The sequence below is a fragment of the Salmo salar genome, unplaced genomic scaffold (genome assembly GCF_905237065.1).
Source record: "Salmo salar unplaced genomic scaffold, Ssal_v3.1, whole genome shotgun sequence".
NCBI classification, from domain to species: Eukaryota; Metazoa; Chordata; class Actinopteri; order Salmoniformes; family Salmonidae; genus Salmo; species Salmo salar.
In genome coordinates this window covers 21,004-43,454 of record NW_025550321.1, presented here as the reverse complement: position 1 = coordinate 43,454, position 22,451 = coordinate 21,004, and the positions used below count along the sequence as shown (strand labels likewise).

General features: G+C 41.7%; 16 non-coding genes across 16 annotated transcripts; 3 read left to right on the top strand and 13 right to left on the bottom strand.

The window, feature by feature from the left end:
• Positions 1–3,516: 3,516 nt before the first annotated feature.
• On the bottom strand, positions 3,517–3,588 carry trnap-ugg (transfer RNA proline (anticodon UGG)). The gene has a single exon. It is a non-coding gene; the product is annotated as a tRNA-Pro (tRNA).
• Positions 3,589–4,913: 1,325 nt separating this feature from the next.
• Positions 4,914–4,985, bottom strand: trnap-ugg (transfer RNA proline (anticodon UGG)). The gene has a single exon. It is a non-coding gene; the product is annotated as a tRNA-Pro (tRNA).
• A 1,327-nt stretch (positions 4,986–6,312) lies between these two features.
• On the bottom strand, positions 6,313–6,384 carry trnap-ugg (transfer RNA proline (anticodon UGG)). Its single transcript has one exon. It is a non-coding gene; the product is annotated as a tRNA-Pro (tRNA).
• A 1,331-nt stretch (positions 6,385–7,715) lies between these two features.
• On the bottom strand, positions 7,716–7,787 carry trnap-ugg (transfer RNA proline (anticodon UGG)). The gene has a single exon. It is a non-coding gene; the product is annotated as a tRNA-Pro (tRNA).
• A 1,325-nt stretch (positions 7,788–9,112) lies between these two features.
• On the bottom strand, positions 9,113–9,184 carry trnap-ugg (transfer RNA proline (anticodon UGG)). Its single transcript has one exon. It is a non-coding gene; the product is annotated as a tRNA-Pro (tRNA).
• Positions 9,185–10,517: 1,333 nt separating this feature from the next.
• On the bottom strand, positions 10,518–10,589 carry trnap-ugg (transfer RNA proline (anticodon UGG)). Its single transcript has one exon. It is a non-coding gene; the product is annotated as a tRNA-Pro (tRNA).
• A 1,330-nt stretch (positions 10,590–11,919) lies between these two features.
• trnap-ugg (transfer RNA proline (anticodon UGG)) lies at positions 11,920–11,991 on the bottom strand. The gene has a single exon. It is a non-coding gene; the product is annotated as a tRNA-Pro (tRNA).
• A 992-nt stretch (positions 11,992–12,983) lies between these two features.
• On the top strand, positions 12,984–13,055 carry trnag-ucc (transfer RNA glycine (anticodon UCC)). The gene has a single exon. It is a non-coding gene; the product is annotated as a tRNA-Gly (tRNA).
• A 266-nt stretch (positions 13,056–13,321) lies between these two features.
• On the bottom strand, positions 13,322–13,393 carry trnap-ugg (transfer RNA proline (anticodon UGG)). Its single transcript has one exon. It is a non-coding gene; the product is annotated as a tRNA-Pro (tRNA).
• Positions 13,394–14,385: 992 nt separating this feature from the next.
• On the top strand, positions 14,386–14,457 carry trnag-ucc (transfer RNA glycine (anticodon UCC)). The gene has a single exon. It is a non-coding gene; the product is annotated as a tRNA-Gly (tRNA).
• A 268-nt stretch (positions 14,458–14,725) lies between these two features.
• trnap-ugg (transfer RNA proline (anticodon UGG)) lies at positions 14,726–14,797 on the bottom strand. The gene has a single exon. It is a non-coding gene; the product is annotated as a tRNA-Pro (tRNA).
• Positions 14,798–15,788: 991 nt separating this feature from the next.
• Positions 15,789–15,860, top strand: trnag-ucc (transfer RNA glycine (anticodon UCC)). Its single transcript has one exon. It is a non-coding gene; the product is annotated as a tRNA-Gly (tRNA).
• Positions 15,861–16,130: 270 nt separating this feature from the next.
• Positions 16,131–16,202, bottom strand: trnap-ugg (transfer RNA proline (anticodon UGG)). Its single transcript has one exon. It is a non-coding gene; the product is annotated as a tRNA-Pro (tRNA).
• A 2,792-nt stretch (positions 16,203–18,994) lies between these two features.
• trnap-ugg (transfer RNA proline (anticodon UGG)) lies at positions 18,995–19,066 on the bottom strand. Its single transcript has one exon. It is a non-coding gene; the product is annotated as a tRNA-Pro (tRNA).
• A 1,336-nt stretch (positions 19,067–20,402) lies between these two features.
• On the bottom strand, positions 20,403–20,474 carry trnap-ugg (transfer RNA proline (anticodon UGG)). Its single transcript has one exon. It is a non-coding gene; the product is annotated as a tRNA-Pro (tRNA).
• A 1,333-nt stretch (positions 20,475–21,807) lies between these two features.
• trnap-ugg (transfer RNA proline (anticodon UGG)) lies at positions 21,808–21,879 on the bottom strand. Its single transcript has one exon. It is a non-coding gene; the product is annotated as a tRNA-Pro (tRNA).
• Positions 21,880–22,451: the final 572 nt, after the last annotated feature.

Here is a 22,451-nt window from a genome sequence, read left to right as displayed (position 1 = left end):
GTATGCATTCGTCCACCTTGAATATTATTCATGTTCTGGTTAAAAAAGGCCCTAATGATTTATGCTATACAACGTTTGACATGTTTGAACGAACGTAAATATATTTTTTCCCCTCGTTCATGACGAGAAGTCCGGCTGGCTTAGATCATGTGCTAACAAGACGGAGATTTTTGGACATAAATGATGAGCTTTTTTGAACAAAACTACATTCGTTATGGACCTGTGATACCTGGAAGTGACATCTGATGAAGAGAATCAAAGGTAATGGATTATTTACATAGTATTTTCGATTTTAGATCTCCCCAACATGACGACTAGTCTGTATCGCAACGCGTATTTTTCTGGGCGCAGTGCTCAGATTATTGCAAAGTGTGATTTCCCAGTAAGGTTATTTTTAAATCTGGCAAGTTGATTGCGTTCAAGAGATGTAAATCTATAATTCTTTAAATGACAATATAATATTTTACCAATGTTTTCTAATTTTAATTATTTAATTTCTGTTGCTGACTTGACTGCCGGTTATTGGAGGGAAACGATTTCCTCAACATCAATGCCATAGTAAAACGCTGTTTTTGGATATAAATATGAACTTGATAGAACTAAAAATGCATGCATTGTCTAACATAATGTCCTAGGAGTGTCATCTGATGGAGATTGTAAAAGGTTAGTGCATCATTTTAGCTGGTTTTATGGTTTTGGTGACCCTGTCTTTGAATTGACAAAACATTACACACAACTCTTGTAAATGTACTGTCCTAACATACTCTAAATTTATGCTTTCGCCGTAAAACCTTTTTGAAATCGTAAAACGTGGTTAGATTAAGGAGATGTTTATCTTTCAAAGGGTGTAAAATAGTTGTATGTTTGAAAAATGTGAATTTTGACATTTATTTGGATTCAAATTTGCCGCTCTTGAAATGCACCTGCTGTTGATCGAGTGCACCACGGGGGGGACGCAGGCGTCCCACCTAGCCCATAGAGGTTAATACATTCTATACAACCATGTGGATGCAAGTCTCAAGCTGAGGCTATTATATAAACAGTTTTATGGTAATATGGCTATATTGTCTCTTCTGAGTATCACAAAATTGTACCAAGCAGACCAGTTCGTAGCTGGATTCTTCACCAGTCTTCCATACCTTCTCCAGAACACAAATGTCGCTTGGCTCCCCAATTCTGTGAGTTGGAAGAATTTCCTGTGTCTCTCTATGGGCCATGTGGCCAGAGACTCTCCTGGAATTTTACCACTCCTTCACACAGGGACTGGGTGAGGGAAGGTAGGTTGGGGGATGGTGCAAAGGGGGGGAGGGGGTCAACTCTCCTCCCTGTACTCAAAAGGCCAACGTCATGACATACCCCCCCTGGTGGTTTGGATCTTGTTTATCCTGCAAGTTACAAATCAACATAAAATCATGACCACGTGATGTCCCGTTGGTAGAACTGTTATAGGCTCTCTGGAAGCGGAGCAGTCCACCACAAGGATGGGCAGTTGATGTCCGGTTGGTGATCGCCGTTGCGGTCTCCTCTAGTGGTGTACCTTGGTAGGTTCCCTGGAAGCTGCAAAGTACCCCAGGAAGGGCCAGGGGATGTCCTGGTTGGTGATCGCCGTTGCGGTCCCCCCCTCTGGTGGTTTACCTTGGTGGGCTCTCTGACAGCGGGCATGCCGCCACAAGGATAGGCTGTGGGTGTCCGGATTTGGGGTCGCTGTTCCGGACCCATCGTCCAGACTGGAAGATCTGGGCAGTAACTTAGGCAGATGTTAACAACGCACACACACTCATGAAATATATATAATTACATTCATTCCCCAATGAGCGGCGTTGTGGCAATAAGTGATGGTTGTATGGGGACTTTGTTTATGGCTCTATCACTTCCTAAGTGTCAAAGGAACTGAACCGAAAAGGAATGAAAGCATAAACAAAACAAAAAAATATACAAAATATAGTTCTCACACAAAAAAAAATCATCTAATTGGACTGTATTCTATATATGTCCAATGTTCTGGCAAAATGATTATCATGGCATTGTCTCTAATGACATATCTAGGGTTTTTCCTACTTGGTGTGTTGCTTAGGCGCTATCCTAAGTTTAACTATATGATAAGTCTACAGCTGTAATGCACTAGTTTTGGGCAGTCTACAGGGATGACCTATGGACTTCTGGTTAGAAAACTGGTGAGTGCTGTAGAGTCAAAGGCCTAGAAGTAAATGTTCAACTTTACTAAGGCTGGTATATTGCTTGGGCCCTTAAGCCGCGACAGCAAACTGATGATGAGTGTTGACAAATGAATATTGAGCAAAATGAGGTCAATTAATATTTTAAAAGAGAAAATGAAAAAATAAAACTTCAAAAAGAATGGAGCTCATTTATTTTGAGTCGATTGATGCATTACATGACATCAAAGCAAACTGATGATGAGTGTTGACAAATGAATATTGAGCAAAATGAGGTCAATTAATATTTTAAAAGAGAAAATGAAAAAATAAAACTTAAAAAGAATGGAGCTCATTTATTTTGAGTCGATTGATGCATCAGTACGTGAATCAAAGTAAACGAACGTAAAAAATACCCATTCAAATCGATCAGTTTTCAACTAGAGAGATTGAAACGCGTCGTATCTGTCTCAAGCCTCCGTAACTGTTTATGTTACAACTCCACATCTGCAATAAATGGTGGTGGAGCTAGAGCGGTGTTTGTCAAACCATGAGACATACCAATAATCGGTATTCTCACAAAAACATCTGTAGCATCTGAACCGTTTGACCTACAACATCGTATGACCACTCCCTGGAAAGGGGAGACCCTCACGAACACGGTGGTGTTCTCAATTTGTCTCTACGTCCCCCACAAGTGTCAGGGGACTCGTCTGAAGTCGGAACCCTCTATGTGCAAACATCTGTTTGTAGAATCCAAAATCTTTGGGCTACAAACTAATGTGACCCCACTTGTCACAATGTTCTCCGTTTTGCCCTACGTTTTCCACAAGTGTCACGGGACTAATCTGAAGGTAACAGGTACTGATTAAAATGATAGATTTTTTAACCAGGGACCTCTCGCACCCTAAGCCATAATAGTACAACTATACCAACGATCCGTTTGGTCAAAGAATTTTCACTTTCCACAAAAATGACGGTCAGGATATGAATCGATGTCTCCATGTTGCTTAAGAGCTTCACATAGCATTGGTGGTATAGTGGTGAGCATAGCTGCCTTCCAAGCAGTTGACCAGGGTTCGATTCCCAGCCAATGCAGAGCATGAGATATTCACTAGGTTTAGGAGCTGGGTGTCATTTCAAGTGTATTACATTGGAATCAATGTCCTTGTTAGTGGAAGTCAGATTTGCTCTTAGTTTTTGCAGGTTTTCTAAATGAAGTGCGATATTGAGCCAACTAGTGAATATCACTCAGTCCATCGCCTAAACCATTCAGCCACCTCGTCCTGCGCCCAAGAGGTGGCTGTTTGCAACTCAGTGGCCAGAGATCTGCCTGTCTGAGCTTGTTAAAAGATCTGCAAAAGGGCTCATCCGGGATTTGAACCCGGGACCTCTCGCACCCAAAGCGAGAATCATACCCCTAGACCAACGAGCCTTAGACAAGAATAAAATTGTTTTGCTTTCTGCGGCAATTACAATGAGGATATCAATTGTTCTTGTCCATGGTGCTTGGAAAGATTGAACCTCATGTGAGTGTTTGTGCTATACTTGTGAGCATAGCAGTCTTCCAAACTGTTGACCAGGCTTCAGTTCAAATCTTTTGTATTTCATCTGCTGTGTCTTTCACATTCTGTCTTCTTAAGCCGCGACAGCAAACTGATGATGAGTGTTGACAAATGAATATTGAGCAAAATGAGGTCAATTAATATTTTAAAAGAGAAAATGAAAAAATAAAACTTAAAAAGAATGGAGCTCATTTATTTTGAGTCGATTGATGCATCAGTACGTGAATCAAAGTAAACGAACGTAAAAAATACCCATTCAAATCGATCAGTTTTCAACTAGAGAGATTGAAACGCGTCGTATCTGTCTCAAGCCTCCGTAACTGTTTATGTTACAACTCCACATCTGCAATAAATGGTGGTGGAGCTAGAGCGGTGTTTGTCAAACCATGAGACATACCAATAATCGGTATTCTCACAAAAACATCTGTAGCATCTGAACCGTTTGACCTACAACATCGTATGACCACTCCCTGGAAAGGGGAGACCCTCACGAACACGGTGGTGTTCTCAATTTGTCTCTACGTCCCCCACAAGTGTCAGGGGACTCGTCTGAAGTCGGAACCCTCTATGTGCAAACATCTGTTTGTAGAATCCAAAATCTTTGGGCTACAAACTAATGTGACCCCACTTGTCACAATGTTCTCCGTTTTGCCCTACGTTTTCCACAAGTGTCACGGGACTAATCTGAAGGTAACAGGTACTGATTAAAATGATAGATTTTTTAACCAGGGACCTCTCGCACCCTAAGCCATAATAGTACAACTATACCAACGATCCGTTTGGTCAAAGAATTTTCACTTTCCACAAAAATGACGGTCAGGATATTAATCGATGTCTCCATGTTGCTTAAGAGCTTCACATAGCATTGGTGGTATAGTGGTGAGCATAGCTGCCTTCCAAGCAGTTGACCAGGGTTCGATTCCCAGCCAATGCAGAGCATGAGATATTCACTAGTTTTAGGAGCTGGGTGTCATTTCAAGTGTATTACATTGGAATCAATGTCCTTGTTAGTGGAAGTCAGATTTGCTCTTAGTTTTTGCAGGTTTTCTAAATGAAGTGCGATATTGAGCCAACTAGTGAATATCACTTCATCGCCTAAACCATTCAGCCACCTCGTCCTGCGCCCAAGAGGTGGCTGTTTGCAACTCAGTGGCCAGAGATCTGCCTGTCTGAGCTTGTTAAAAGATCTGCAAAAGGGCTCATCCGGGATTTGAACCCGGGACCTCTCGCACCCAAAGCGAGAATCATACCCCTAGACCAACGAGCCTTAGACAAGAATAAAATTGTTTTGCTTTCTGCGGCAATTACAATGAGGATATCAATTGTTCTTGTCCATGGTGCTTGGAAAGATTGAACCTCATGTGAGTGTTTGTGCTATACTTGTGAGCATAGCAGTCTTCCAAACTGTTGACCAGGCTTCAGTTCAAATCTTTTGTATTTCATCTGCTGTGTCTTTCACATTCTGTCTTCTTAAGCCGCGACAGCAAACTGATGATGAGTGTTGACAAATGAATATTGAGCAAAATGAGGTCAATTAATATTTTAAAAGAGAAAATGAAAAAATAAAACTTAAAAAGAATGGAGCTCATTTATTTTGAGTCGATTGATGCATCAGTACGTGAATCAAAGTAAACGAACGTAAAAAATACCCATTCAAATCGATCAGTTTTCAACTAGAGAGATTGAAACGCGTCGTATCTGTCTCAAGCCTCCGTAACTGTTTATGTTACAACTCCACATCTGCAATAAATGGTGGTGGAGCTAGAGCGGTGTTTGTCAAACCATGAGACATACCAATAATCGGTATTCTCACAAAAACATCTGTAGCATCTGAACCGTTTGACCTACAACATCGTATGACCACTCCCTGGAAAGGGGAGACCCTCACGAACACGGTGGTGTTCTCAATTTGTCTCTACGTCCCCCACAAGTGTCAGGGGACTCGTCTGAAGTCGGAACCCTCTATGTGCAAACATCTGTTTGTAGAATCCAAAATCTTTGGGCTACAAACTAATGTGACCCCACTTGTCACAATGTTCTCCGTTTTGCCCTACGTTTTCCACAAGTGTCACGGGACTAATCTGAAGGTAACAGGTACTGATTAAAATGATAGATTTTTTAACCAGGGACCTCTCGCACCCTAAGCCATAATAGTACAACTATACCAACGATCCGTTTGGTCAAAGAATTTTCACTTTCCACAAAAATGACGGTCAGGATATTAATCGATGTCTCCATGTTGCTTAAGAGCTTCACATAGCATTGGTGGTATAGTGGTGAGCATAGCTGCCTTCCAAGCAGTTGACCAGGGTTCGATTCCCAGCCAATGCAGAGCATGAGATATTCACTAGGTTTAGGAGCTGGGTGTCATTTCAAGTGTATTACATTGGAATCAATGTCCTTGTTAGTGGAAGTCAGATTTGCTCTTAGTTTTTGCAGGTTTTCTAAATGAAGTGCGATATTGAGCCAACTAGTGAATATCATTCTCCATCGCCTAAACCATTCAGCCACCTCGTCCTGCGCCCAAGAGGTGGCTGTTTGCAACTCAGTGGCCAGAGATCTGCCTGTCTGAGCTTGTTAAAAGATCTGCAAAAGGGCTCATCCGGGATTTGAACCCGGGACCTCTCGCACCCAAAGCGAGAATCATACCCCTAGACCAACGAGCCTTAGACAAGAATAAAATTGTTTTGCTTTCTGCGGCAATTACAATGAGGATATCAATTGTTCTTGTCCATGGTGCTTGGAAAGATTGAACCTCATGTGAGTGTTTGTGCTATACTTGTGAGCATAGCAGTCTTCCAAACTGTTGACCAGGCTTCAGTTCAAATCTTTTGTATTTCATCTGCTGTGTCTTTCACATTCTGTCTTCTTAAGCCGCGACAGCAAACTGATGATGAGTGTTGACAAATGAATATTGAGCAAAATGAGGTCAATTAATATTTTAAAAGAGAAAATGAAAAAATAAAACTTAAAAAGAATGGAGCTCATTTATTTTGAGTCGATTGATGCATCAGTACGTGAATCAAAGTAAACGAACGTAAAAAATACCCATTCAAATCGATCAGTTTTCAACTAGAGAGATTGAAACGCGTCGTATCTGTCTCAAGCCTCCGTAACTGTTTATGTTACAACTCCACATCTGCAATAAATGGTGGTGGAGCTAGAGCGGTGTTTGTCAAACCATGAGACATACCAATAATCGGTATTCTCACAAAAACATCTGTAGCATCTGAACCGTTTGACCTACAACATCGTATGACCACTCCCTGGAAAGGGGAGACCCTCACGAACACGGTGGTGTTCTCAATTTGTCTCTACGTCCCCCACAAGTGTCAGGGGACTCGTCTGAAGTCGGAACCCTCTATGTGCAAACATCTGTTTGTAGAATCCAAAATCTTTGGGCTACAAACTAATGTGACCCCACTTGTCACAATGTTCTCCGTTTTGCCCTACGTTTTCCACAAGTGTCACGGGACTAATCTGAAGGTAACAGGTACTGATTAAAATGATAGATTTTTTAACCAGGGACCTCTCGCACCCTAAGCCATAATAGTACAACTATACCAACGATCCGTTTGGTCAAAGAATTTTCACTTTCCACAAAAATGACGGTCAGGATATTAATCGATGTCTCCATGTTGCTTAAGAGCTTCACATAGCATTGGTGGTATAGTGGTGAGCATAGCTGCCTTCCAAGCAGTTGACCAGGGTTCGATTCCCAGCCAATGCAGAGCATGAGATATTCACTAGGTTTAGGAGCTGGGTGTCATTTCAAGTGTATTACATTGGAATCAATGTCCTTGTTAGTGGAAGTCAGATTTGCTCTTAGTTTTTGCAGGTTTTCTAAATGAAGTGCGATATTGAGCCAACTAGTGAATATCCTAATACGTCCATCGCCTAAACCATTCAGCCACCTCGTCCTGCGCCCAAGAGGTGGCTGTTTGCAACTCAGTGGCCAGAGATCTGCCTGTCTGAGCTTGTTAAAAGATCTGCAAAAGGGCTCATCCGGGATTTGAACCCGGGACCTCTCGCACCCAAAGCGAGAATCATACCCCTAGACCAACGAGCCTTAGACAAGAATAAAATTGTTTTGCTTTCTGCGGCAATTACAATGAGGATATCAATTGTTCTTGTCCATGGTGCTTGGAAAGATTGAACCTCATGTGAGTGTTTGTGCTATACTTGTGAGCATAGCAGTCTTCCAAACTGTTGACCAGGCTTCAGTTCAAATCTTTTGTATTTCATCTGCTGTGTCTTTCACATTCTGTCTTCTTAAGCCGCGACAGCAAACTGATGATGAGTGTTGACAAATGAATATTGAGCAAAATGAGGTCAATTAATATTTTAAAAGAGAAAATGAAAAAATAAAACTTAAAAAGAATGGAGCTCATTTATTTTGAGTCGATTGATGCATCAGTACGTGAATCAAAGTAAACGAACGTAAAAAATACCCATTCAAATCGATCAGTTTTCAACTAGAGAGATTGAAACGCGTCGTATCTGTCTCAAGCCTCCGTAACTGTTTATGTTACAACTCCACATCTGCAATAAATGGTGGTGGAGCTAGAGCGGTGTTTGTCAAACCATGAGACATACCAATAATCGGTATTCTCACAAAAACATCTGTAGCATCTGAACCGTTTGACCTACAACATCGTATGACCACTCCCTGGAAAGGGGAGACCCTCACGAACACGGTGGTGTTCTCAATTTGTCTCTACGTCCCCCACAAGTGTCAGGGGACTCGTCTGAAGTCGGAACCCTCTATGTGCAAACATCTGTTTGTAGAATCCAAAATCTTTGGGCTACAAACTAATGTGACCCCACTTGTCACAATGTTCTCCGTTTTGCCCTACGTTTTCCACAAGTGTCACGGGACTAATCTGAAGGTAACAGGTACTGATTAAAATGATAGATTTTTTAACCAGGGACCTCTCGCACCCTAAGCCATAATAGTACAACTATACCAACGATCCGTTTGGTCAAAGAATTTTCACTTTCCACAAAAATGACGGTCAGGATATTAATCGATGTCTCCATGTTGCTTAAGAGCTTCACATAGCATTGGTGGTATAGTGGTGAGCATAGCTGCCTTCCAAGCAGTTGACCAGGGTTCAATTCCCAGCCAATGCAGAGCATGAGATATTCACTAGGTTTAGGGGCTGGGTGTCATTTCAAGTGTATTACATTGGAATCAATGTCCTTGTTAGTGGAAGTCAGATTTGCTCTTAGTTTTTGCAGGTTTTCTAAATGAAGTGCGATATTGAGCCAACTAGTGAATATCTCTCCATCGCCTAAACCATTCAGCCACCTCGTCCTGCGCCCAAGAGGTGGCTGTTTGCAACTCAGTGGCCAGAGATCTGCCTGTCTGAGCTTGTTAAAAGATCTGCAAAAGGGCTCATCCGGGATTTGAACCCGGGACCTCTCGCACCCAAAGCGAGAATCATACCCCTAGACCAACGAGCCTTAGACAAGAATAAAATTGTTTTGCTTTCTGCGGCAATTACAATGAGGATATCAATTGTTCTTGTCCATGGTGCTTGGAAAGATTGAACCTCATGTGAGTGTTTGTGCTATACTTGTGAGCATAGCAGTCTTCCAAACTGTTGACCAGGCTTCAGTTCAAATCTTTTGTATTTCATCTGCTGTGTCTTTCACATTCTGTCTTCTTAAGCCGCGACAGCAAACTGATGATGAGTGTTGACAAATGAATATTGAGCAAAATGAGGTCAATTAATATTTTAAAAGAGAAAATGAAAAAATAAAACTTAAAAAGAATGGAGCTCATTTATTTTGAGTCGATTGATGCATCAGTACGTGAATCAAAGTAAACGAACGTAAAAAATACCCATTCAAATCGATCAGTTTTCAACTAGAGAGATTGAAACGCGTCGTATCTGTCTCAAGCCTCCGTAACTGTTTATGTTACAACTCCACATCTGCAATAAATGGTGGTGGAGCTAGAGCGGTGTTTGTCAAACCATGAGACATACCAATAATCGGTATTCTCACAAAAACATCTGTAGCATCTGAACCGTTTGACCTACAACATCGTATGACCACTCCCTGGAAAGGGGAGACCCTCACGAACACGGTGGTGTTCTCAATTTGTCTCTACGTCCCCCACAAGTGTCAGGGGACTCGTCTGAAGTCGGAACCCTCTATGTGCAAACATCTGTTTGTAGAATCCAAAATCTTTGGGCTACAAACTAATGTGACCCCACTTGTCACAATGTTCTCCGTTTTGCCCTACGTTTTCCACAAGTGTCACGGGACTAATCTGAAGGTAACAGGTACTGATTAAAATGATAGATTTTTTAACCAGGGACCTCTCGCACCCTAAGCCATAATAGTACAACTATACCAACGATCCGTTTGGTCAAAGAATTTTCACTTTCCACAAAAATGACGGTCAGGATATTAATCGATGTCTCCATGTTGCTTAAGAGCTTCACATAGCATTGGTGGTATAGTGGTGAGCATAGCTGCCTTCCAAGCAGTTGACCAGGGTTCAATTCCCAGCCAATGCAGAGCATGAGATATTCACTAGGTTTAGGAGCTGGGTGTCATTTCAAGTGTATTACATTGGAATCAATGTCCTTGTTAGTGGAAGTCAGATTTGCTCTTAGTTTTTGCAGGTTTTCTAAATGAAGTGCGATATTGAGCCAACTAGTGAATATCACTAATAGCGTCCATCGCCTAAACCATTCAGCCACCTCGTCCTGCGCCCAAGAGGTGGCTGTTTGCAACTCAGTGGCCAGAGATCTGCCTGTCTGAGCTTGTTAAAAGATCTGCAAAAGGGCTCATCCGGGATTTGAACCCGGGACCTCTCGCACCCAAAGCGAGAATCATACCCCTAGACCAACGAGCCTTAGACAAGAATAAAATTGTTTTGCTTTCTGCGGCAATTACAATGAGGATATCAATTGTTCTTGTCCATGGTGCTTGGAAAGATTGAACCTCATGTGAGTGTTTGTGCTATACTTGTGAGCATAGCAGTCTTCCAAACTGTTGACCAGGCTTCAGTTCAAATCTTTTGTATTTCATCTGCTGTGTCTTTCACATTCTGTCTTCTTAAGCCGCGACAGCAAACTGATGATGAGTGTTGACAAATGAATATTGAGCAAAATGAGGTCAATTAATATTTTAAAAGAGAAAATGAAAAAATAAAACTTAAAAAGAATGGAGCTCATTTATTTTGAGTCGATTGATGCATCAGTACGTGAATCAAAGTAAACGAACGTAAAAAATACCCATTCAAATCGATCAGTTTTCAACTAGAGAGATTGAAACGCGTCGTATCTGTCTCAAGCCTCCGTAACTGTTTATGTTACAACTCCACATCTGCAATAAATGGTGGTGGAGCTAGAGCGGTGTTTGTCAAACCATGAGACATACCAATAATCGGTATTCTCACAAAAACATCTGTAGCATCTGAACCGTTTGACCTACAACATCGTATGACCACTCCCTGGAAAGGGGAGACCCTCACGAACACGGTGGTGTTCTCAATTTGTCTCTACGTCCCCCACAAGTGTCAGGGGACTCGTCTGAAGTCGGAACCCTCTATGTGCAAACATCTGTTTGTAGAATCCAAAATCTTTGGGCTACAAACTAATGTGACCCCACTTGTCACAATGTTCTCCGTTTTGCCCTACGTTTTCCACAAGTGTCACGGGACTAATCTGAAGGTAACAGGTACTGATTAAAATGATAGATTTTTTAACCAGGGACCTCTCGCACCCTAAGCCATAATAGTACAACTATACCAACGATCCGTTTGGTCAAAGAATTTTCACTTTCCACAAAAATGACGGTCAGGATATGAATCGATGTCTCCATGTTGCTTAAGAGCTTCACATAGCATTGGTGGTATAGTGGTGAGCATAGCTGCCTTCCAAGCAGTTGACCAGGGTTCAATTCCCAGCCAATGCAGAGCATGAGATATTCACTAGGTTTAGGGGCTGGGTGTCATTTCAAGTGTATTACATTGGAATCAATGTCCTTGTTAGTGGAAGTCAGATTTGCTCTTAGTTTTTGCAGGTTTTCTAAATGAAGTGCGATATTGAGCCAACTAGTGAATATCACTATGCTCCATCGCCTAAACCATTCAGCCACCTCGTCCTGCGCCCAAGAGGTGGCTGTTTGCAACTCAGTGGCCAGAGATCTGCCTGTCTGAGCTTGTTAAAAGATCTGCAAAAGGGCTCATCCGGGATTTGAACCCGGGACCTCTCGCACCCAAAGCGAGAATCATACCCCTAGACCAACGAGCCTTAGACAAGAATAAAATTGTTTTGCTTTCTGCGGCAATTACAATGAGGATATCAATTGTTCTTGTCCATGGTGCTTGGAAAGATTGAACCTCATGTGAGTGTTTGTGCTATACTTGTGAGCATAGCAGTCTTCCAAACTGTTGACCAGGCTTCAGTTCAAATCTTTTGTATTTCATCTGCTGTGTCTTTCACATTCTGTCTTCTTAAGCCGCGACAGCAAACTGATGATGAGTGTTGACAAATGAATATTGAGCAAAATGAGGTCAATTAATATTTTAAAAGAGAAAATGAAAAAATAAAACTTAAAAAGAATGGAGCTCATTTATTTTGAGTCGATTGATGCATCAGTACGTGAATCAAAGTAAACGAACGTAAAAAATACCCATTCAAATCGATCAGTTTTCAACTAGAGAGATTGAAACGCGTCGTATCTGTCTCAAGCCTCCGTAACTGTTTATGTTACAACTCCACATCTGCAATAAATGGTGGTGGAGCTAGAGCGGTGTTTGTCAAACCATGAGACATACCAATAATCGGTATTCTCACAAAAACATCTGTAGCATCTGAACCGTTTGACCTACAACATCGTATGACCACTCCCTGGAAAGGGGAGACCCTCACGAACACGGTGGTGTTCTCAATTTGTCTCTACGTCCCCCACAAGTGTCAGGGGACTCGTCTGAAGTCGGAACCCTCTATGTGCAAACATCTGTTTGTAGAATCCAAAATCTTTGGGCTACAAACTAATGTGACCCCACTTGTCACAATGTTCTCCGTTTTGCCCTACGTTTTCCACAAGTGTCACGGGACTAATCTGAAGGTAACAGGTACTGATTAAAATGATAGATTTTTTAACCAGGGACCTCTCGCACCCTAAGCCATAATAGTACAACTATACCAACGATCCGTTTGGTCAAAGAATTTTCACTTTCCACAAAAATGACGGTCAGGATATTAATCGATGTCTCCATGTTGCTTAAGAGCTTCACATAGCATTGGTGGTATAGTGGTGAGCATAGCTGCCTTCCAAGCAGTTGACCAGGGTTCGATTCCCAGCCAATGCAGAGCATGAGATATTCACTAGGTTTAGGGGCTGGGTGTCATTTCAAGTGTATTACATTGGAATCAATGTCCTTGTTAGTGGAAGTCAGATTTGCTCTTAGTTTTTGCAGGTTTTCTAAATGAAGTGCGATATTGAGCCAACTAGTGAATATCACTTACGTCCATCGCCTAAACCATTCAGCCACCTCGTCCTGCGCCCAAGAGGTGGCTGTTTGCAACTCAGTGGCCAGAGATCTGCCTGTCTGAGCTTGTTAAAAGATCTGCAAAAGGGTTCATCCGGGATTTGAACCCGGGACCTCTCGCACCCAAAGCGAGAATCATACCCCTAGACCAACGAGCCTTAGACAAGAATAAAATTGTTTTGCTTTCTGCGGCAATTACAATGAGGATATCAATTGTTCTTGTCCATGGTGCTTGGATAGATTGAACCTCATGTGAGTGTTTGTGCTATACTTGTGAGCATAGCAGTCTTCCAAACTGTTGACCAGGCTTCAGTTCAAATCTTTTGTATTTCATCTGCTGTGTCTTTCACATTCTGTCTTCTTAAGCCGCGACAGCAAACTGATGATGAGTGTTGACAAATGAATATTGAGCAAAATGAGGTCAATTAATATTTTAAAAGAGAAAATGAAAAAATAAAACTTAAAAAGAATGGAGCTCATTTATTTTGAGTCGATTGATGCATCAGTACGTGAATCAAAGTAAACGAACGTAAAAAATACCCATTCAAATCGATCAGTTTTCAACTAGAGAGATTGAAACGCGTCGTATCTGTCTCAAGCCTCCGTAACTGTTTATGTTACAACTCCACATCTGCAATAAATGGTGGTGGAGCTAGAGCGGTGTTTGTCAAACCATGAGACATACCAATAATCGGTATTCTCACAAAAACATCTGTAGCATCTGAACCGTTTGACCTACAACATCGTATGACCACTCCCTGGAAAGGGGAGACCCTCACGAACACGGTGGTGTTCTCAATTTGTCTCTACGTCCCCCACAAGTGTCAGGGGACTCGTCTGAAGTCGGAACCCTCTATGTGCAAACATCTGTTTGTAGAATCCAAAATCTTTGGGCTACAAACTAATGTGACCCCACTTGTCACAATGTTCTCCGTTTTGCCCTACGTTTTCCACAAGTGTCACGGGACTAATCTGAAGGTAACAGGTACTGATTAAAATGATAGATTTTTTAACCAGGGACCTCTCGCACCCTAAGCCATAATAGTACAACTATACCAACGATCCGTTTGGTCAAAGAATTTTCACTTTCCACAAAAATGACGGTCAGGATATGAATCGATGTCTCCATGTTGCTTAAGAGCTTCACATAGCATTGGTGGTATAGTGGTGAGCATAGCTGCCTTCCAAGCAGTTGACCAGGGTTCGATTCCCAGCCAATGCAGAGCATGAGATATTCACTAGGTTTAGGGGCTGGGTGTCATTTCAAGTGTATTACATTGGAATCAATGTCCTTGTTAGTGGAAGTCAGATTTGCTCTTAGTTTTTGCAGGTTTTCTAAATGAAGTGCGATATTGAGCCAACTAGTGAATATCACAATATCGTCCATCGCCTAAACCATTCAGCCACCTCGTCCTGCGCCCAAGAGGTGGCTGTTTGCAACTCAGTGGCCAGAGATCTGCCTGTCTGAGCTTGTTAAAAGATCTGCAAAAGGGCTCATCCGGGATTTGAACCCGGGACCTCTCGCACCCAAAGCGAGAATCATACCCCTAGACCAACGAGCCTTAGACAAGAATAAAATTGTTTTGCTTTCTGCGGCAATTACAATGAGGATATCAATTGTTCTTGTCCATGGTGCTTGGATAGATTGAACCTCATGTGAGTGTTTGTGCTATACTTGTGAGCATAGCAGTCTTCCAAACTGTTGACCAGGCTTCAGTTCAAATCTTTTGTATTTCATCTGCTGTGTCTTTCACATTCTGTCTTCTTAAGCCGCGACAGCAAACTGATGATGAGTGTTGACAAATGAATATTGAGCAAAATGAGGTCAATTAATATTTTAAAAGAGAAAATGAAAAAATAAAACTTAAAAAGAATGGAGCTCATTTATTTTGAGTCGATTGATGCATCAGTACGTGAATCAAAGTAAACGAACGTAAAAATACCCATTCAAATCGATCAGTTTTCAACTAGAGAGATTGAAACGCGTCGTATCTGTCTCAAGCCTCCGTAACTGTTTATGTTACAACTCCACATCTGCAATAAATGGTGGTGGAGCTAGAGCGGTGTTTGTCAAACCATGAGACATACCAATAATCGGTATTCTCACAAAAACATCTGTAGCATCTGAACCGTTTGACCTACAACATCGTATGACCACTCCCTGGAAAGGGGAGACCCTCACGAACACGGTGGTGTTCTCAATTTGTCTCTACGTCCCCCACAAGTGTCAGGGGACTCGTCTGAAGTCGGAACCCTCTATGTGCAAACATCTGTTTGTAGAATCCAAAATCTTTGGGCTACAAACTAATGTGACCCCACTTGTCACAATGTTCTCCGTTTTGCCCTACGTTTTCCACAAGTGTCACGGGACTAATCTGAAGGTAACAGGTACTGATTAAAATGATAGATTTTTTAACCAGGGACCTCTCGCACCCTAAGCCATAATAGTACAACTATACCAACGATCCGTTTGGTCAAAGAATTTTCACTTTCCACAAAAATGACGGTCAGGATATGAATCGATGTCTCCATGTTGCTTAAGAGCTTCACATAGCATTGGTGGTATAGTGGTGAGCATAGCTGCCTTCCAAGCAGTTGACCAGGGTTCGATTCCCAGCCAATGCAGAGCATGAGATATTCACTAGGTTTAGGGGCTGGGTGTCATTTCAAGTGTATTACATTGGAATCAATGTCCTTGTTAGTGGAAGTCAGATTTGCTCTTAGTTTTTGCAGGTTTTCTAAATGAAGTGCGATATTGAGCCAACTAGTGAATATCACAATATGCAGTCCATCGCCTAAACCATTCAGCCACCTCGTCCTGCGCCCAAGAGGTGGCTGTTTGCAACTCAGTGGCCAGAGATCTGCCTGTCTGAGCTTGTTAAAAGATCTGCAAAAGGGCTCATCCGGGATTTGAACCCGGGACCTCTCGCACCCAAAGCGAGAATCATACCCCTAGACCAACGAGCCTTAGACAAGAATAAAATTGTTTTGCTTTCTGCGGCAATTACAATGAGGATATCAATTGTTCTTGTCCATGGTGCTTGGAAAGATTGAACCTCATGTGAGTGTTTGTGCTATACTTGTGAGCATAGCAGTCTTCCAAACTGTTGACCAGGCTTCAGTTCAAATCTTTTGTATTTCATCTGCTGTGTCTTTCACATTCTGTCTTCTTAAGCCGCGACAGCAAACTGATGATGAGTGTTGACAAATGAATATTGAGCAAAATGAGGTCAATTAATATTTTAAAAGAGAAAATGAAAAAATAAAACTTCAAAAAGAATGGAGCTCATTTATTTTGAGTCGATTGATGCATCAGTACGTGAATCAAAGTAAACGAACGTAAAAAATACCCATTCAAATCGATCAGTTTTCAACTAGAGAGATTGAAACGCGTCGTATCTGTCTCAAGCCTCCGTAACTGTTTATGTTACAACTCCACATCTGCAATAAATGGTGGTGGAGCTAGAGCGGTGTTTGTCAAACCATGAGACATACCAATAATCGGTCTTCTCACAAAAACATCTGTAGCATCTGAACCGTTTGACCTACACTCCCTGGAAAGGGGAGACCCTCACGAACACGGTGGTGTTCTCAATTTGTCTCTACGTCCCCCACAAGTGTCAGGGGACTCGTCTGAAGTCGGAACCCTCTATGTGCAAACATCTGTTTGTAGAATCCAAAATCTTTGGGCTACAAACTAATGTGACCCCACTTGTCACAATGTTCTCCGTTTTGCCCTACGTTTTCCACAAGTGTCACGGGACTAATCTGAAGGTAACAGGTACTGATTAAAATGATAGATTTTTTAACCAGGGACCTCTCGCACCCTAAGCCATAATAGTACAACTATACCAACGATCCGTTTGGTCAAAGAATTTTCACTTTCCACAAAAATGACGGTCAGGATATGAATCGATGTCTCCATGTTGCTTAAGAGCTTCACATAGCATTGGTGGTATAGTGGTGAGCATAGCTGCCTTCCAAGCAATTGACCAGGGTTCGATTCCCAGCCAATGCAGAGCATGAGATATTCACTAGTTTTAGGGGCTGGGTGTCATTTCAAGTGTATTACATTGGAATCAATGTCCTTGTTAGTGGAAGTCAGATTTGCTCTTAGTTTTTGCAGGTTTTCTAAATGAAGTGCGATATTGAGCCAACTAGTGAATATCACAATAGATACGCGTCCATCGCCTAAACCATTCAGCCACCTTGTCCTGCGCCCAAGAGGTGGCTGTTTGCAACCAGTGGCCAGAGATCTGCCTGTCTGAGCTTGTTAACCTGTTGGGTCTAGGGGGCAGCATTTGCACGGCTGGATAAAAAAAATGACCCGATTTAATCTGGTTACCACTCCTACCCAGTAACTAGAATATGCATATACTTATTACATATGGATAGAAAACACTCCTAAATTTTCCAAAACTGTTTGAATGGTGTCTGTGAGTATAACAGAACTCAATTGGCAGGTCAAAACCCTGAGACATTCCTTTACAGGAAGTGGTCCTGTCTGACCATTTCTGGAACTTCTTTGCCATCTCTATCATTTACTAAGGATCTCTGCTCTAACGTGACACTTCCCACGTCGCTCCATAGGCTCTCATAGCCCGGGAAAAAGAGAATGTCGTCATTCCAGCCCCAGGGCTGAAACACATTATCGCCTTTCTCAAGTGGCCCATCAAGAGACACTAGCTTATGCGCGTGACCCCGACCGCCCCCGCCTTTGGGATTTTTTCCTCTGTTTGCGAAAAGGAGATTCCCTGTCGGAATTTTACCGCTTTTCTACGAGAAAAATGACGTAAAAATTGATTTTAAACAGCGTTTGACATGCTTCGACGTACGGCAATTGAATACTTTGAATTTTATTGTCAGGAATTGCGCCAGCGCGCGACACTTCTTTACTATTTCGGATAGTGTCTGGAACGCACGAACAAAACGCCGCTATTCGGATATAACGATGGATTATTTTGGACCAAACCAACATTTGTTATTGAAGTAGACGTCCTGGGTGTGCATTCTGACGAAGACAACAAAAGGTAATGACATTTTTATAATAGTAAATATGATTATGGTGAGTGCTAAACTTGCCGGGTGTCTAAATAGCGAGCCCGTGATGCCTGGGCTATAGTACTTAGATTATTGCAAAATGTGCTTTCACCAAAAGTTATTTTAAAATCTGACATATTGAGTGCATAGAGGAGTTGTAAATCTATAATTCTTAAAATAATTGTTATGCTTTTTGTAAACGTTTATCTATAATTTTAAAATGTTAGCGACTTCCCGTTAGTTTGCGGAGGTATGCTATTTCCTGAACATCACATGCCATAATGTAAAACGCTGTTTTTTGATATAAATATGAACTTGATAGAACTAAACATGCATGTATTGTCTAACATAATGTCCTAGGATTGTCATCTGATGAAGATTATAAAAGGTTAGTGCTTCATTTTAGCTGTTTTATGGGTTTTGGTGACCTTATATTCTGACTTGACAAAATTTCTGATTATTTCTGGCTTGTTGTACTGTGCTAACATACTCTAAATTTTTGCTTTCGTTGTAAAACCTTTTTGAAATCGTACAGCGTGGTTAGATTAACGAGATGTCTTATCTTTAAATGGCTGTAACATAGTTATATTTTTGAAAAATTTGAAGTAATAGGATTTTGAAGATTTTGAAAATCGCGCTACAGGCTGGCAGTGGATGTTACGTAGGTGGGACGAATTCGTCCCGCCTGTCCCATAGAGCTTGTTAAAAGATCTGCAAAAGGGCTCATCCGGGATTTGAACCCGGGACCTCTCGCACCCAAAGCGAGAATCATACCCCTAGACCAACGAGCCTTAGACAAGAATAAAATTGTTTTGCTTTCTGCGGCAATTACAATGAGGATATCAATTGTTCTTGTCCATGGTGCTTGGAAAGATTGAACCTCATGTGAGTGTTTGTGCTATACTTGTGAGCATAGCAGTCTTCCAAACTGTTGACCAGGCTTCAGTTCAAATCTTTTGTATTTCATCTGCTGTGTCTTTCACATTCTGTCTTCTTAAGCCGCGACAGCAAACTGATGATGAGTGTTGACAAATGAATATTGAGCAAAATGAGGTCAATTAATATTTTAAAGAGAAAATGAAAAAATAAAACTTAAAAAGAATGGAGCTCATTTATTTTGAGTCGATTGATGCATCAGTACGTGAATCAAAGTAAACGAACGTAAAAATACCCATTCAAATCGATCAGTTTTCAACTAGAGAGATTGAAACGCGTCGTATCTGTCTCAAGCCTCCGTAACTGTTTATGTTACAACTCCACATCTGCAATAAATGGTGGTGGAGCTAGAGCGGTGTTTGTCAAACCATGAGACATACCAATAATCGGTATTCTCACAAAAACATCTGTAGCATCTGAACCGTTTGACCTACAACATCGTATGACCACTCCCTGGAAAGGGGAGACCCTCACGAACACGGTGGTGTTCTCAATTTGTCTCTACGTCCCCCACAAGTGTCAGGGGACTCGTCTGAAGTCGGAACCCTCTATGTGCAAACATCTGTTTGTAGAATCCAAAATCTTTGGGCTACAAACTAATGTGACCCCACTTGTCACAATGTTCTCCGTTTTGCCCTACGTTTTCCACAAGTGTCACGGGACTAATCTGAAGGTAACAGGTACTGATTAAAATGATAGATTTTTTAACCAGGGACCTCTCGCACCCTAAGCCATAATAGTACAACTATACCAACGATCCGTTTGGTCAAAGAATTTTCACTTTCCACAAAAATGACGGTCAGGATATGAATCGATGTCTCCATGTTGCTTAAGAGCTTCACATAGCATTGGTGGTATAGTGGTGAGCATAGCTGCCTTCCAAGCAGTTGACCAGGGTTCAATTCCCAGCCAATGCAGAGCATGAGATATTCACTAGGTTTAGGGGCTGGGTGTCATTTCAAGTGTATTACATTGGAATCAATGTCCTTGTTAGTGGAAGTCAGATTTGCTCTTAGTTTTTGCAGGTTTTCTAAATGAAGTGCGATATTGAGCCAACTAGTGAATATCACAATAGATACGCAGTCCATCGCCTAAACCATTCAGCCACCTCGTCCTGCGCCCAAGAGGTGGCTGTTTGCAACTCAGTGGCCAGAGATCTGCCTGTCTGAGCTTGTTAAAAGATCTGCAAAAGGGCTCATCCGGGATTTGAACCCGGGACCTCTCGCACCCAAAGCGAGAATCATACCCCTAGACCAACGAGCCTTAGACAAGAATAAAATTGTTTTGCTTTCTGCGGCAATTACAATGAGGATATCAATTGTTCTTGTCCATGGTGCTTGGATAGATTGAACCTCATGTGAGTGTTTGTGCTATACTTGTGAGCATAGCAGTCTTCCAAACTGTTGACCAGGCTTCAGTTCAAATCTTTTGTATTTCATCTGCTGTGTCTTTCACATTCTGTCTTCTTAAGCCGCGACAGCAAACTGATGATGAGTGTTGACAAATGAATATTGAGCAAAATGAGGTCAATTAATATTTTAAAAGAGAAAATGAAAAAATAAAACTTAAAAAGAATGGAGCTCATTTATTTTGAGTCGATTGATGCATCAGTACGTGAATCAAAGTAAACGAACGTAAAAAATACCCATTCAAATCGATCAGTTTTCAACTAGAGAGATTGAAACGCGTCGTATCTGTCTCAAGCCTCCGTAACTGTTTATGTTACAACTCCACATCTGCAATAAATGGTGGTGGAGCTAGAGCGGTGTTTGTCAAACCATGAGACATACCAATAATCGGTATTCTCACAAAAACATCTGTAGCATCTGAACCGTTTGACCTACAACATCGTATGACCACTCCCTGGAAAGGGGAGACCCTCACGAACACGGTGGTGTTCTCAATTTGTCTCTACGTCCCCCCACAAGTGTCAGGGGACTCGTCTGAAGTCGGAACCCTCTATGTGCAAACATCTGTTTGTAGAATCCAAAATCTTTGGGCTACAAACTAATGTGACCCCACTTGTCACAATGTTCTCCGTTTTGCCCTACGTTTTCCACAAGTGTCACGGGACTAATCTGAAGGTAACAGGTACTGATTAAAATGATAGATTTTTTAACCAGGGACCTCTCGCACCCTAAGCCATAATAGTACAACTATACCAACGATCCGTTTGGTCAAAGAATTTTCACTTTCCACAAAAATGACGGTCAGGATATGAATCGATGTCTCCATGTTGCTTAAGAGCTTCACATAGCATTGGTGGTATAGTGGTGAGCATAGCTGCCTTCCAAGCAGTTGACCAGGGTTCAATTCCCAGCCAATGCAGAGCATGAGATATTCACTAGGTTTAGGGGCTGGGTGTCATTTCAAGTGTATTACATTGGAATCAATGTCCTTGTTAGTGGAAGTCAGATTTGCTCTTAGTTTTTGCAGGTTTTCTAAATGAAGTGCGATATTGAGCCAACTAGTGAATATCACAATAATGTCCATCGCCTAAACCATTCAGCCACCTCGTCCTGCGCCCAAGAGGTGGCTGTTTGCAACTCAGTGGCCAGAGATCTGCCTGTCTGAGCTTGTTAAAAGATCTGCAAAAGGGCTCATCCGGGATTTGAACCCGGGACCTCTCGCACCCAAAGCGAGAATCATACCCCTAGACCAACGAGCCTTAGACAAGAATAAAATTGTTTTGCTTTCTGCGGCAATTACAATGAGGATATCAATTGTTCTTGTCCATGGTGCTTGGATAGATTGAACCTCATGTGAGTGTTTGTGCTATACTTGTGAGCATAGCAGTCTTCCAAACTGTTGACCAGGCTTCAGTTCAAATCTTTTGTATTTCATCTGCTGTGTCTTTCACATTCTGTCTTCTTAAGCCGCGACAGCAAACTGATGATGAGTGTTGACAAATGAATATTGAGCAAAATGAGGTCAATTAATATTTTAAAAGAGAAAATGAAAAAATAAAACTTAAAAAGAATGGAGCTCATTTATTTTGAGTCGATTGATGCATCAGTACGTGAATCAAAGTAAACGAACGTAAAAAATACCCATTCAAATCGATCAGTTTTCAACTAGAGAGATTGAAACGCGTCGTATCTGTCTCAAGCCTCCGTAACTGTTTATGTTACAACTCCACATCTGCAATAAATGGTGGTGGAGCTAGAGCGGTGTTTGTCAAACCATGAGACATACCAATAATCGGTATTCTCACAAAAACATCTGTAGCATCTGAACCGT